This window comes from Sturnira hondurensis, unplaced genomic scaffold (genome assembly GCF_014824575.4).
Source record: "Sturnira hondurensis isolate 20B ecotype Veracruz unplaced genomic scaffold, ASM1482457v3 Scaffold0002840, whole genome shotgun sequence".
NCBI lineage: Eukaryota > Metazoa > Chordata > Mammalia > Chiroptera > Phyllostomidae > Sturnira > Sturnira hondurensis.
In genome coordinates, this window is record NW_028075471.1 from 28,288,191 (window position 1) to 28,303,086 (window position 14,896).

At 45.7% G+C, this 14,896-nt stretch overlaps 1 long non-coding RNA gene across 1 annotated transcript; it reads left to right on the top strand.

Annotated features, from left to right (window-relative positions):
• The first annotated feature begins 7,940 nt into the window (after nt 1–7,940).
• On the top strand, nt 7,941–14,602 carry LOC118983681 (uncharacterized). The gene is made up of 3 exons (XR_005065759.1): nt 7,941–8,012; nt 11,722–11,728; nt 14,590–14,602. It is a non-coding gene; the product is annotated as an uncharacterized LOC118983681 (long non-coding RNA).
• Nucleotides 14,603–14,896: the final 294 nt, after the last annotated feature.

Genomic DNA, 14,896 nt, shown 5'->3' on the forward strand with positions numbered 1-14,896 from the left:
TTTTAAGATTTTTGCACAGCATTTTAAAACGGAGATACCGTGATACTCTGGGTACTGTTCTAGATGCTGGGAATACACAATAATTAAGACAGATACTGATTCTCACACTCAATATTAATATTATATTAATAATACTTTCTTGTTATCTAAAAATAATCTTAGAGCAATTATCTTTGCCTCCGTAGCTTTTTTTCTGAAGCCACTATTTCTAACAAGTTCAGTGTTTCTGGGTCCAATTTTACAGATTTAATTTTTTTTAATAAACCTTGCTTCTTCTATCAGTTTTTAATATCTGTATATTTCCATGTGCAATTTCAGCTGTTGACAGTTTTATTTCATGTTGATCATTTCTACCACGTCTACTTTTTTTCCCTGAGCCAATTTCTGCAGGATCCAACACAGCCAACATGCTGACCCTTTCGGCAGATTTTCATCTGTACTAAGTTTTATCACTTGTATCTTAGCCATTGTTAGTTTTATTGCATGTTGATTATTTCTCCCAAGCCAGAAATTTCTCCAGCAACCTAGTCACAATGCCCTTTGGGTCAACCTTGTGTGATCAAAATATATTTCAAAACATCTGTGATTGAAATGGTGTGGTGAAAATTGTGACTCATCAGTTCCTATTTTGCAAGAAACAGCATGAGAAAATGTGCAAAGTCATAGCTGTCAAGAATTGAGAGTGGCCATGCTTACACTTTAACCTACACACAAATTACCTGGGATCTTGATAAAATGCAATAGGTCTCAGGTGAGGCTGAGACCCTGCCTTGCTAACAAGCCTGGCATCTAGTAAATAATAAATGACAACAACCCTTAACTGACAAGTGGAGACACAGGCAGATCCCAGAATGAATGGTAAGTGGCCTGGCCACTCAAAGTGTGGTCCACAGACAAGCCACATCTGGAAGCTCGACGGGAATGTGGAGCCTCAGACCCCACCTCAGGCCTCCTGGGTAATCATCTGTACCTTAGCAAGATTCCCTGGAGATTCGTGAGTATCTGACAGTTGGGGACGTACTAGTCTGGCTGGGAACTGCCAGACTCGCCCACTGTGAACTTTGAAACTCTTCTTGGAGGGCTGTGAGGTGGCAAATACCCACTCTTTCCACCTACCCGCCCCCCACACACACACATACACACACACATTCCCAAGTCGGGCAATATTTGTCAACCTCTAGTTAGTCCACTCAGGATGCCTGTCTAAACACACCCTAGACAGGGCCCCACCAAGGGGTTCTAAGTGACAGAAATAATATATTTGCAATCACTGCAAGAGACCATGTGGAGCCATTTGAGAACTTTAAAGAGGAAAGCAATGAGACAATACATGTGAGAGCTTCAAAGAGAGCCTGCCTGGTGTACCTGGTAAATACACACAAGTCAATTGTTTCTACCCAGCTAATAATCTGTGCCCATGTTGCTCCCATGTGAGAACATTCAGGACAACATTCCGTGTATCTTGGTATTCCAATGCCCTTTTATTGTGAAATGATGGGGAGAGTAGACAGAATTCTTTTAAATTCTCAAAAGGCAAAATTAAAATTTCGGCAATCCCACCCTCTCTCCTGCCCATTTTTTGTTCTCATAAAGAATGGCTCCAGGCACAGCTGCAGGCCTGTCCTGCTGGGCCTGTGGGCACTTGGGTCTTTTAGGCAGAAGAGGCCTGAGCCAAGTGAGCTGGCCCTTCTGCCAGCTCCCATCCTGTTGTCCCACGATGTCTGCCTTTGAACGAGTGAAAGGGACAAAGTTTTCTCCCACAAATGGCAGGAGTTCTTTCTTTTACCACATTGTGCCAGAATGAACTTTGCACTTATAGAATACTATGGACCATTAGTGGGAGCCTGTGGCAAACCTGGGGACAGGGGTGGTGGCTTAAAGCCATCACAGAGGGGTAAACTCCAGCTGTCCTCCAGAGCTGAGTCTCGAGGCTACACTTGGGTAGGCTTAGCAGAGTCCGAGGGCCCGGAGGTGAAGATGGCCATTTTGTACTAGTGCCCCGAGAGAATGTGCCCGATGTGAGCCTCACACTTTTGAACCCAAGCATGCTGTCGGCTGTGCTTCTGGACACTGCCCCACAACAGGACTCCCTCAGCTCCCAGAGCCAGTGCTGGCTTCCAAGTGCATGCGCTCCCTCACTCTCCCTGAGAGCTCACTCGTGATTTGTTGACCGAACTGTTCTAATCAGCTCAGGAAACAAAGTCTACTGAGGTTTAAACCTTTCTTATTTGAAAACATTTTGTATGTATTGCTTTTTTTTTTAGGTCAAATACAAGCAACCATGTGCTATAGTAAACCACTCTCTTCATCCACTCGCTATGCTGTGTGTGTAGTTACACTGCCCTCTGATTCTACAAAATTAATATGCAAATGGCAGTAACACCACATAGTGAAATGCAGCATTGTGTGTAATTTTCACACTGGTTTTTCTTGGTGAGGCAACGAGAGAGAGAGCGTGCGCCAGAGTTCAGCACATCTACATGGGGGGTTGAGGCGGGAACCCCATTTAATACCACTCTGTGTACCGTATCTCCAGCGGGGGACCCCTCTTGACATCTTTTTGAATACTTAACTTACCCAAGCTCTTCATTAATTCACTTTTAAAGTGTGGTATCAACAGACTTCACATAAAAATATCTGACAAATAATGAAGGCTTTGGTTCTACTGTGTTGCTTCAAAACAGCAGTCCTTAAAAACATGATTAAAAGTTTCCATTGAAGTTTATCATCAATGAATAAGGTTTTGTACTTATGCATATGAGGCCTTCCAGAGAGAAAGACTTCAAATTCCTTTCCAGATGAGGCCTGAACCACTTCCCTTCATGAGTAGATGCGCTAGGGTTGCCCTGTGTGGCCGTTCCAGATGCGACTTAAAATGTGCAGGATTTTCACCTTTTATGAAAGGTTTAAGGAGTAAAAGAAGACGTGGTGCTCTCTCCCTCCCAGCTGGCTTACTGCGTTAACTCCATCCTTTGTTTTCTGAATCCGGGTGCTCTGACATCTGGGGTCTGGCCGAGCTCAACCTGGAGCCCCCACGAGCTTCTCTATGGGGCTCTCACCCTGCCAGGCTCACTTCCTCCTGCAGAAACCATGATAGAGGCTCTCTCCCAGTCCTGTCCCCTTCCCCTGTCTTCCATCTGACCCTGGTGCTCCTCCGTGTGTCCCCTCTTTCAGGGCCATCGCCCCTCCTCTTGGGAACTGCAACAAACTGTCTTTCCAGTGTCAATAATCTCAGGATCTGTTGGCCTTGCTGTACCTCAGCTTTTCTCGGAATACACTTTAGAACTGTTTGCAAGCACTCTGCAGTTGCATAGACCTGACAGCACTGGACACCCACCTGGCTCGCCAGATGAGAGCAGCATGCCTCCAGTTTTTCTGCTCCCTGATTCTTCTAGGGGACTCCCATGATCCTCTGTTTCCCCAGAACCTTTTGCCTGTGCCCCATTTGCCATGCCCCTGGCTCCCACCCCTGACAAAGACGGTTTGTCTCAGAGTTGCTACCATCACTAGGCAACGCTTTGACGTTCTGGCACCCCCAGCCTTCATCACCTCCCAGGGGGTTCTTGCTCCACTTTGAGAACCTGCTCAATGAGCAGCAAAGCTGCTCATTGCTGTTACTACTTCCAAAAATGTAGAGTTTATTTCATTTTACCCTTCAGGAGTTTACAGAGATGTTCTTTAGAAATTCCTCTGAGGCTAAAATGACCTTGTTTCTATTGATGCTGAGGATTCTCGGATTGGTAAAGAAAATATTTCCCTCCCTCCTTCCCCAAACTACTCATTTCAGCAGGGCTCTATTTCCTTGAGAAAGAGACCCTGGCCACCCATGTGGCAAGGAGGTCTATTCCCCTCCCCCTTCAATCCCATCACGTGTGTGTCCTCCATCACGAGAGTGTGGTAACAGTTTCTACACACACAGGACCTGCTTTCACATTCAGCTTTACGAAGGCCAAGGTGAATGCTTCCAAAAGATACACAGACAGCCCCCTGAGTTTTCTCCCACTGGACTTGAGATACACAGGGAGATGCTGCGCTTCACACTGTCCCCATCCCTGCAGTCACCTATACCCTCCACCCCCGGAAAAGAAAGCAGGAAGGATTGCTTTCTCATTCTCTGGTGCACAAATTGTCTCATGGGATTTGGGAGTGCCTGAGATGATATCCACATATAAGCCTCTTCTCCTTATCTATTTTTCTAGCTCAAGACCCAATCCACCCTGCAACGTGGTTGCCTGTTTCTCTGTGATATTTCACCTGAAATAGAGGCACTGTGGGAACTTGCATGATCATGAACCCTAGTCTGGGCTTCCTTCCCTTTCCTGTCTCACTCACCCGCTCTCCTACCACGGTTGCCCAGGATCACCTCCACAGGGCCTTCGTCCGAGGATCTGCTTCTGCAGGAGCCCAGGCTCAGACCACTTGTGAAAGGTCCAATGGCTGCAAGGTCTCCTTTTTGGGAACAGGGATGCACTTGGATGAAGTCCGTGTAAGAAGCGGTTCTTGGACACATCATGGTATACTAAGCCCCCTGCCTGCTGCCTCTCCCTAGAAAGCCAGGCTCAGTCCTAGTCCTTGTCATCCCATAGACTAATGACCAATGGGGCTCAATGGTGAAGAGCCAAGGCTCCAGAGTCAAAGGGCCTGGGAATATATACATGTGTATCCGTTGGTGCACAAGGCAGAAAAAAGGCACCTGGTCTCAGGGAACATAGCAGTTCCTCAGGGCGGGCGGGCTGTGAGCACATGGTTGAAGTAAAGTGTAGTAAATGTTCTGATAGGGGGAAAACAGAGCATGTGTGAAAACATGTGAGAGAACCTCGATCTCAGGTCAGGCATGCCTCTCCTAAGGAGTGCCCATGGAAGCTGAAGCCAGGACAGGAGACGAGCTGACGTTAATGAAGCACCTGCTTCACACAAGGCCGTAGGTTGAGTGCTTTGCATAAGTTATCTCATTTAGTCCTTGGAGGTAGGGAGAACTACTGTCTCCATTTTACAGTAAGGAAATGGACGCTTGGGGAATAAATTATTCAAAATTGCACACCTAGCGGATATTAGGACCTGGGTCTCTCCACTGGGTGGCTACCACTCAGCCCACTATTAGATAGGCTTTAGTATTTATAGTGAACACATGTAGAACAAATTCATACATACATGTCCTCAATGTATAGCACAGAGCTGTTCACGTAGCAGATGCTCAATCATAGAGATTGATGGAAAGAATACTAGAATAGGATCCCTGATTTTAAGGAGTCACAAAAGCTAATGGCAAAGGTAGGTGAATTCATGCAGAATTAGGCCCTTACAAAATATTTTATTCCCTCGCAATACTCCTCCAACATCAACAGTTATGCGAAGAAGACAGCCTCACTTTGGTAAAACTGCAAATCCCTCCTGAAGAACAGCTGGTTCGGGTCACTGCCTGCCCCCAGCGTCCCCTGGGGAAAAACACAATGGCTCTTCTACTTTCTCATGAGCAGGATTCCCTCCAGAATATTCTAGCACTTATAAGAAGCTTCCATTCACCAGGATTTCCCTCTAAAGAAATCCTAGCTCTCTACTGCTCACAACTTTTCATTATGAAACTGAGGGAGAGAGTTGGGGGTGGAAACCCTACTGTTTTCTTTTCCTCAAAATATAACATTTCTCCTGTACTCTTCTGCCAAAAATGGCACTTCAGAAGATGTAAGAGGGGAACAAGAACAGACGGTGCCAAGATAACCACGGATAATACCACCCATCTCAGCCACATGCTTTCTAGAACACAGCGAGGAAATTCACTTTTCATTTTCTTTACTATTTGATAAAGACAGATCTACGAAGACATGGTCCAGCTTCTGTGGACCACCCTATTATTTGGAAATGTCACTTTGACAGCAGCCACCCCATGTGAGTCACTGAGTCATCTGAAGGTCACAGAGAGGTGTGGCAGAAAGGCAGGGGCACCAGGGAAGGCTAAGCCTGTGCTGGAGCTGCCGCCGTAGGCGCCCTGGCCGCACACCACCTCCCCGCCTCACCTCCCGTCACCAGAAGGCTCCAGATGGTAACCATTTTCATGTTTTCCCAGTTAGGTTTGGACCTGACCCAGTGTCAGCATCTCCTCCCGCCCCCAAACCTCTGCAATGGGATTGTTCAGGGTCAGTGCCTGCCATGTGCTTCTTTCTGGGTTTCTCTGGAGCCTTGACCTTGGAGCCCTGACCTTGGAGCCCAGGCTTTGGGACCAAGAGCCGTCCAGAGACTCCATGCTGTAGGGGAGGACGGAAATGTCTGATTGTAAAACCTGAGAGTGTCAAAAAAGTGTCCAAGAAAGCGCAAAAGCAAAACAAAATCACTTCCCATTTTACTATTCAGAGAAAACCCACTACCATCCTTTGTTGTTACTCCTCCAGGCTTTCTTAATGCACTAGATTGACATATTTCCTCTTGTTATTTCTTCATCCTTGCAATATTGGGACCATATATACAACAGGTCTCAGTGAATCTCCTAACGCACCTTCACCAGTTTAGGAAATGGTTTTAATCCCTACAACAGCAGTGGAATATAAAACGAGGACAGTAGAAGCTCCGTCTGATACCAGCTCAGATGGGCAAAAGGCAGAGCAGACAGCCAGGTGCAGCCTGGCTTCTGAGCCCAGCAAACCCGACATTCCCATCGGGGCCCTCAACATACCGGCACCATGGCCTTGGGTAAGTCACATAACTCCCCTAACTCACAGCCTCCTACCTACTGCATGTGAAATGATTAGCACGGTACCTGGCAAACAGGTAAAAATACAAATAATGTGAGTAGCCTTCTCCTTCTCGATGACAATGCGATGCCCAAGGAGACTTCAATCATCTCCTCTAGGTAAGCATTTTGTTCTTAAGAAATAAAGCTCAGTTCAAATGATCACCACTGTTTACATTAGTCAATTCGGGCTTCCATCACAAAACACCGCAAACTGGGTGGCTTAAACAACAGAAGTTTATTTCTCACAGTTCTAGAGTCTGGAAGTCCAAGAGCAAGGTGCCAGCTGATGTGGTTCCTGGGGAGAGCCTTCTTCCCGACTTTTAGCTTGTGGGTGGCCACCTCTCACTCTCTCCTTGTGTGGCAGGGACAGAGGGTGAAGTCTGATGTCTCTTCTTTTAAGGACACTAATCCTGTCAGACCAGGATCCACCCTTATGACTCCACGTAATAGCAAGTGCTTTTCTATAGGTCCTATTTCCAAACAGTCGCCTGGGGGATTAGGGCTCCGATATTTGAAACTGGTCACTACGCCAATTTCAAATCTGACCACAGCAGTACTTCCTTCCAGGAGCATCTTCAGGGTTGCCCAAGCAAGGCTCTCTTTCTTGGGCCATTTCCTTGGGGTGGCCAAAAGGTGCACACAGTTTTTTCTACCAAATAAAAGTCACATTTTTCATCTTCACCAATAACTTTATTGATTTGGGTATTTTGAGGATGTTGGCTATCTCCCACGTGGTATAATGTTGATTGTTGTCAGTCAATGTCTTGATTTGATTGCTATCAACTTGCACTGGTCTATCTGCCTATGGAACCTTGTCCATTGAGAAATCTCCAGCATGAAACATCACATTTGACAGATTTCATCAGTCACAGCACCTTCTCCATGAGCTGCACAAATCTTTTTGTGCATCTCAGTTGCATTTTTACCTTGCTTAAAAATTATAAAGCATAAAATGCCAAAAATGTTGCTTATTTTCTTCCATCTTCAGTATTAAATTCACCAGTTTTATTTATTTTTAGAGAGTGGAAGCAAGGGAGAAAGAGACAGAAACATCATTCAGTTGCCTTTCACACACCCCGCCCCCCACCCTGGGACCTGGCATGTGCCCTAACCAGGAATTGAACCAGGGGCCTAAGGTTCACAGACCTGTGCTCAATCCACTGAGCCACACCAGTCAGGGTGAAATTCACCAGTTTTAATAAATATTTTTTAAATGCATGCTGAGATGACAGCTGTCACAACAGACTCTAACAAAATTGTTCCCAATGAAGGAAAAGACAGCTATGTGCTACTAGAGCCATCTTATGGAAAAAAACCAACAAACTTTTTGGCCAACCCAGTATTTGCTAGTGTTGGAGGGGTTTCGTGAAGGAATGAAGTATTTTGTGAGGCCTTAATTCTACGTGAATTTGTCTGCATTTCCCATAACACTGATTATAATATCAACAAAACAGTAGTTTTGTTGAGAAAAACAACAGAATACTTTTTGCCTACAGTTGAGCTGGACATAGAAAGAAAGAAGGGGGCAAAAGGAGCCCTCTCCACCGCAGTGAGGGAAGCACAGTGATCTACTCCCTCAGGTGGACCAGAGTCTCCCTCCAGGTCATGGTCAACGCCCAGAGGAGAACGAAGCTCACGGCTGCAGGCTCCAACAGGGAGTCTTAAGAGGAAAGGTCAGCATCTGGGAGCCTCAGAGAGGCTCCTAGGTTCAGCAGTCTTTGTTACTTTAGATTAAGAATTGATATTACCTTCTTTTTAAAAAGTTGAAGCAGCTTTTCTCCCCTTCATCCCAGGGGTTGGAGGGATTTTCTAGTCTTTTCGTTAGCTGCTTGGAGAACACTGTGGCTGAGGAAGATAGGAATCCCTCCTAACTCCCAGTAGCGCCCCTTCATTCATCGTCCCCTCCTCCCACTTCTCCATTCCCCGGGAAACACCGCTCTGACCCTGGCCCTCACACCCACTTCTCCTCAAATTCCAACCTTTGATGAATCAGATATATCCCCATATGACACCTGTAGACGATGCAGGAAGATTTGGTTCCACCCCATCTCCCATTTCCTCTTCATTTCCTGCTCAAAGAACCCAGGTGGTTTAATTCCACCCTTAAAAGTGCCTGGATGTTTTTGGAGAGAAGTACCTCCCGTAGTGTCAAATGGGCTCGAATTTCTCACCCCATTGGTGGTTTCCAGCTTCCCAACTGTGTAGACCAAGATAAAATTCTAGGGGATTCTCACAAGTCCTCAGTTGAGTACGCATACTGTCATACAGGAGGGGGCATTTTAAATTAGGAAGAAGATAATCATAAAATAAATCAGCCTCTCTAACAAAGAACCTTTGGGAACGTTAGACTGACATGTAGTAAAATACCCCATTGTGCTTAATCTTCTCATTTTGCCACAGATTATAGAATATCATGAAGATGGCACCAGCCTGCAGGTTAGACTTCTGGAATCTTCAGCCTTTTGTTTTGTTCTTCCTCCTCCCTGCTACAGAGCTGGCTCTGTTCTGCTCTGCTGTTAATTATCCCCTCACTTTGTGAGGAAGTGTTTGTCTTCCTCCTGTGTTCTTGTCTCTTTAATTCACAATCATTGGCTAACCCATGGGATCAGTGGGTGGTGGACAAACACTTGTGGTTAGAGTTGAAGGGCAAGCCAGGCCTGGAGAGGGACAGCTAGTCTTGCTTCTACACAAACCCGAGTCCTGCAAGCCTCCGGGATGTGGTGATTTGTGTATTGTAGAATAAATTTACGTCACACACACTTGCTAGCTGCAGGAGATTCTAAGCTTTTTGAGGACATGAGCTGGTCATCATTCATCTCCATATCCACTGGGTTTGGCCCAGGGTCTGGCGGAGAGTACAGCCTCACTAATTTCCTGTGGAATTCGTGTATGTTGAATGATTATTCATTCATTCGCCTTGATTACCATTATTTTTTTTTCCTTCTGGTCGACCTTGTTCAGCCACAGATACTTCAAAAACATTGTGATGGGGACCCATCCCATGACCATCTCAGTTACACATTGCTGTATTTTATTCTCAGAAACGACATAATCCAAGGGTGACAGAGCTTGGAATTGGAGGCAGCCAAGTACCATTAAAAGAGCAAATGCTGACTGGTGTTTTCCTCTTTGCTGAGACTTCTTCCTCCTACTCTCTCTTCTGCAATTGACTGATTCATACGACATAAATGCATGCTCATAATAACCTCCATCTGTGGACTGGCTTGTATCACACAAGCAGTGGTCATTTTGTAAACTTCAGTATCTTGTACTCCTCACTTATTTAAAGTATTTTCTTAAGTAACCTCTATGTAGCATTTATTCATCAAAAGGAAAATGAGACAATTAAAAGGTCAATAAAGCCAAATGCAAAGATTCACATTAATTGCCTGAAGGAGGCTGTGGATTCCAGTGGCCTCTCTAACCAACATTCCCACTGACTCACATCCTGAAATGGGATCAACCTCTTCACCTTCTTCACCCAAATCACTGAGTCGATACAGTTGGGGAGGGCATAAGAATGCTTGTTTTAAGAGAGATCTGAAAGAGTAAAAGATGAACCTCTTCACCTGCTTTTTTCCTGTCACCAGCGTAACTTCTACACAGTGATGTCATGTCAGTCCGGCTAACTCAAGCAGAAATGAGACTTTTTTGAAAGGAGATCAGGAGAACTCTTTAGACCAAAGGGATGCTGAAGGACTATGTTAGGGCAATGGCAGGAACCAGGGTAGCACTGAGGACCAGGTGGTGCGAGTCCTATGTTTGGCATCACCAAATGGCTGGCGCCTCTGCAGGCCCCACAATGAAACTGACTTTGAAATATTTTCTTCCCTATTGCATTATTTATTGAATATTCAAAGTTCCAGAAATAATTTCTGGTTGTTGAGCTTAGGTCATGTGCCTGGCCCTAAGATCACACGTTTGGTCTATAGCTCTCAATGCTTGGCCCTTGAACATGGCAATGAATAGTAAAGAGGAAGAATCTAGACTCTTAGATTTCATAATGTGAGCATAGTCTTGGAATTTCTCTCGTGGCAACCTGCACACAAGAGGGCATTCCCCTAAAAATCAGAACATTGGAATGCCAGTAGGAAGATCAGGAATGGTGGGATATTAGAAGCCAGATAACAAGAAACACCCACTAGAATTGCCTGTTGAACAAGAAGTAGCCCTCTGCACTCTCAAGTTGGCAGTGTGGACTCTATTCCATATGTGTATTTGGAATATATATACATATGTATGGTCTGTCCGGAAAGTATCCAGCCACACACTGAAAAACTTGCTCTCTCACTTCCTTCTTGTTCCCCTCTGGTTTCTAACGCATGAGAAAGAAAAAAATGTGCCATAGTGATGCTTCAGAAGGAAAGATACTGGCCATGGATTAACAAAAAAATCTTGCTTAAAGTATGGAAGGAAGGGGAGTTATAAGAAGGAAAATAGTTGAAAATAAAAATGGAAAATGGTTGGCTATCCAGCTAGCACTGGGTGTCTGTATGTGCTAGACACAGTATGTATTTATTATGCTATTATCTCCAAATCACGAAGGAGACAACACAAGTCCAAAGGTTGGAATTACCAAATGAATGATTGCATGAAGGAACAGGATGCTGAGCAGATCTGAGGGGTCATGGTATCTGGGGTGCCCAGGGCCCACACACCCAGCCAAGTGTGGTCACCATCCCCCAGCCAAATTGAGAGAATGTAGTGTGTGCCTTGTCTTCCCTGCCTACAACTCTGCTACCTCTTGGGGCTTGGATCCTTTCTCCAAACCCGGATCAACTGGCTCTAAACTTGGTAGGTCTTTACCCAGGAATCCAGCCAACCACCCAGAGCCATACTGTCATGAGCCATCTGAGTGTCATTCAGCTCTTGAAAGATGGGTCCTGCCTGACAGGTGTGTGTCTTCTTTCCTGCCAGAAACCCAACTGGGAACGTCTTACCCCTGAGGTCACCTGGCAATCTGTGGTCAGTTCTGTCATACCACTAAACACAAGGCACTGCGTTGAGCTGTTGTCCCTACAAGGTCAGGAACAATGCCTTGCATGTGGTAGGAGCCCAATAAATGTTTTCCAACCAAAATATAAAACAGCAATGGCGCTCTTTGGACTCTGAGTGTGGGGTATCCTACTAGTGTATAACAGGTACCTTATAATGAAAATATGCTGCCCTGCCCAGTCCCACCTTCCTCAACACTTGGTGTTTTTAATGACTTTACCGCATCATGCCCAAGCCTTCCCATGGGATGGCAGAACCACATCTCAGCTGAGTCCTGTGGTCTGTGGCTTTTATGGCTGCAGAAGAAATGGTGTTCAGAACAACAACAACCAAAAGATGCAGCAGGATCCTTAATCATTAATGGAACACTCTGTTCTTCCTAGGGCAAAAGAATTGTAGATTCATTGTGGGTTGAAAAGGTTTTTCTATTTATCTCTCCCTTAAACAGTGATTCGGTTAACTAAAACACCTCATTCTCTGAGCATTCTGGTCAATCAAGGTTTTATTGTTCTGTTCTTGGACAATTTTTCCCCTCTGACATCTGCTGCATTTTTATGATCTTCATAAAGCTGGTGTACTGCTTTTATGGAGGAAGGCTAAATTATAATAACTTACATTTGTGTGTGGTTAAAAAGCGTTTTCTGACAACAATCCATAAGGAAGGCAGGGCAAGCGATAATGACCCTATGTTATCTGTGATTGAACTGTGTCTTACATGATTAAATATGCCCAGGTTCACAGACTGGTAAGGCATTCCCACCCATTCAGTCAACAGATATTTGCTAAACACCTACTGTGTGCCAAGTGCTGTGCTGGATCCTGGGATGTAATTATGAGCCAGAGGAATGGCCTCTCCTCTCCCACAACATGAGCATCTGGCTTTGTGCTCTGCCATTTCCCTTATCCCTTGCAGGATCCCCGCCCTACTGCCAAATAGCTCCCCGCCAAGCCCCTGAAGAGGCTTCCCAACTGCACAAGAAAGACCAGGCCCATGGATTTCTTCTAGGGGAAGATGGGTGGACGTGTCCTTATAAACGGTCCAAACCAATGCACGGACCAAGGCTCCAGGTGCCTTACCCCCAGCTTTAAGGAAGGATGGAGTTCAGATCACCAGCCACACTGCACAGTCCACTTTGTCCAACTAGGAAACCCTTGTTCTTTCTGGTGCCAGTGTCTCATTTATCATTAATTAACAGAGTTGTGAAAATGGAGGAAGGAAGAAAAACAACTCTTATGCTTAAATGTAGTAATTAGAACCAACAGTGCCTCTTTTCCCATCTTTGAAGACTAATCCCAAATATAGAAATGTGTGTGATGTATGGTCGTGTTTTAGGAGATGACATTTGGTTCCTGGTCTCTCCGAATGTAGAGAATAACAAAATGTGTTAACAGTATTATTATAACTTCGACTTGACCTTTCAGCCAACTCTGTGGATTTACATGAAGACCTAACCGCAGTACGTCAAGTTGTTCAAATTCTTTCTTGCCAAGAGACACTACTAGGGCCATTTTAGTGGGCAACCGTATTTTGCCCATAGTGGGTCTCTGATGGGTCTAGGGAAGTGAGCCTCAGGAAACTGATGGTTCAGAGGTATCGGTGGTAGGTTAGCAGCCAGGGCCAACCGTGTATCCCTCCTCTGGCCCTAACTAGTGGCCTTTGATGGTCTTGGATCATAGCTGAGACATGCTCTTCTTGGACATTGAACACAGCTAGTCTACATCTGCCCCAGACAGTAGACACAATCTTGTGGCCTCCCCAACCTGGACAGTCCCCCAGTGCCTCATTCAGTCTGCTTCTGCTATCCTTGAATTTGCTCTTATCCCCTTGCTTTCTGACTTTCTGGCTCCACACTCTGACTCTAACACCTATGTATGCCCCCTTTTGGTCAACAACTCTCCGACTTTCTGCTCTGAAGATTTAGACAACAACTTCCACTTCTCCCCAAACCTGTTCTCGGTTCCATCTAATTATTGGATGAGGCATCCTTTATAGTGATCTGAAAAACAAAACAAAACTCAGCTCTTGTCCTTGCCCTGACAAATTCCTTAATATCCTTCTTTACTGCTCTCTTCCTACTAAGTGTGCCTCCTCTCCCCCAAACCTAAGCTAACCTGTAATAGCACCAGGCCAAACAGGTTCAGGTAGAAGTGGACCAGTGTCAGGAATCAGTGAAGTTAAATATGCCTCCAGTCATCGGAGCACTACAGGGAATGCTGCTAATTAGAACAAAGAGCACAGCATGATTTCAGGCTCTCCACCCCTCTGAGTAGGACCAGGGGTGTGGTGTGGCTGGGCTGTGGGAGATGGAGACAGATAAGCCTCCCAGGTCTATTGCTCTAAATTAGAACCAGGCAGATAAAGATACTCTGTAAACCCAAACAGCTCAGTCCATCCAACAACCATGGCAATGGGAGAGGCAACCAGAACAGGGGGCTCTTCCAAGCTGCTGTTTGAAGAAGCACCTCTGGCTGAAATGAGAAGGTGGCCTGGAGGCAGGGTGCAGAGGCCCAGCTTGGGAGGGCAGCCTGGAGCCTGAACAGTGACACTGGGAACAGGAAAGATGGTAGAAATCCGGAATCCTGCAGAAACAGATTGGAAGGGCCTGCATGGGGAAAGGAAGCAGGAAAGGTGAGACCCAGGTTTCTAACTTGGGGAAGTGCATGAATGGTGGGGGCTTTGACTATGCTGGAGCCTGGGGGTGGGGTCATGAGTCTGTGCGGACTGGTTAGGCTTGAGGCCCCATCTGTGCCCATGTCACAGATGAGTTTTAGACAAAAGGGTGGGAGAAATGTTTGCATCACAGAGATTCCTACCTGAGAGTCAAGGACGGTTTGTATAGAGGTTGATAACATGATATCAAGGTAAGGAAAGCCTTGGTAACGTGGCTCCCATGAGAGAAGTGCTATGGGACGTACCAGCCATCGGAGTGTGAGGAAGAGATAACAAAGTAATGCAGAGCACAAGGGTTTAAGCCGAGAAGACGCTGTTCCTCATGAACTGTAGAAAGGGTGTGTGTGTGTGTGTGTGTGTGTGTGTGTCTACATGTGCCGAAGTCCATCTGTCTGTCTGACACCTGCGTGTATAGGGCCAGGACTGGCACAAAACTGGAGAGGGCCCCAAACCCACAGTAATCAAGAGAGATCATTGTTGTCTTACTCATTTTAATGCAATAC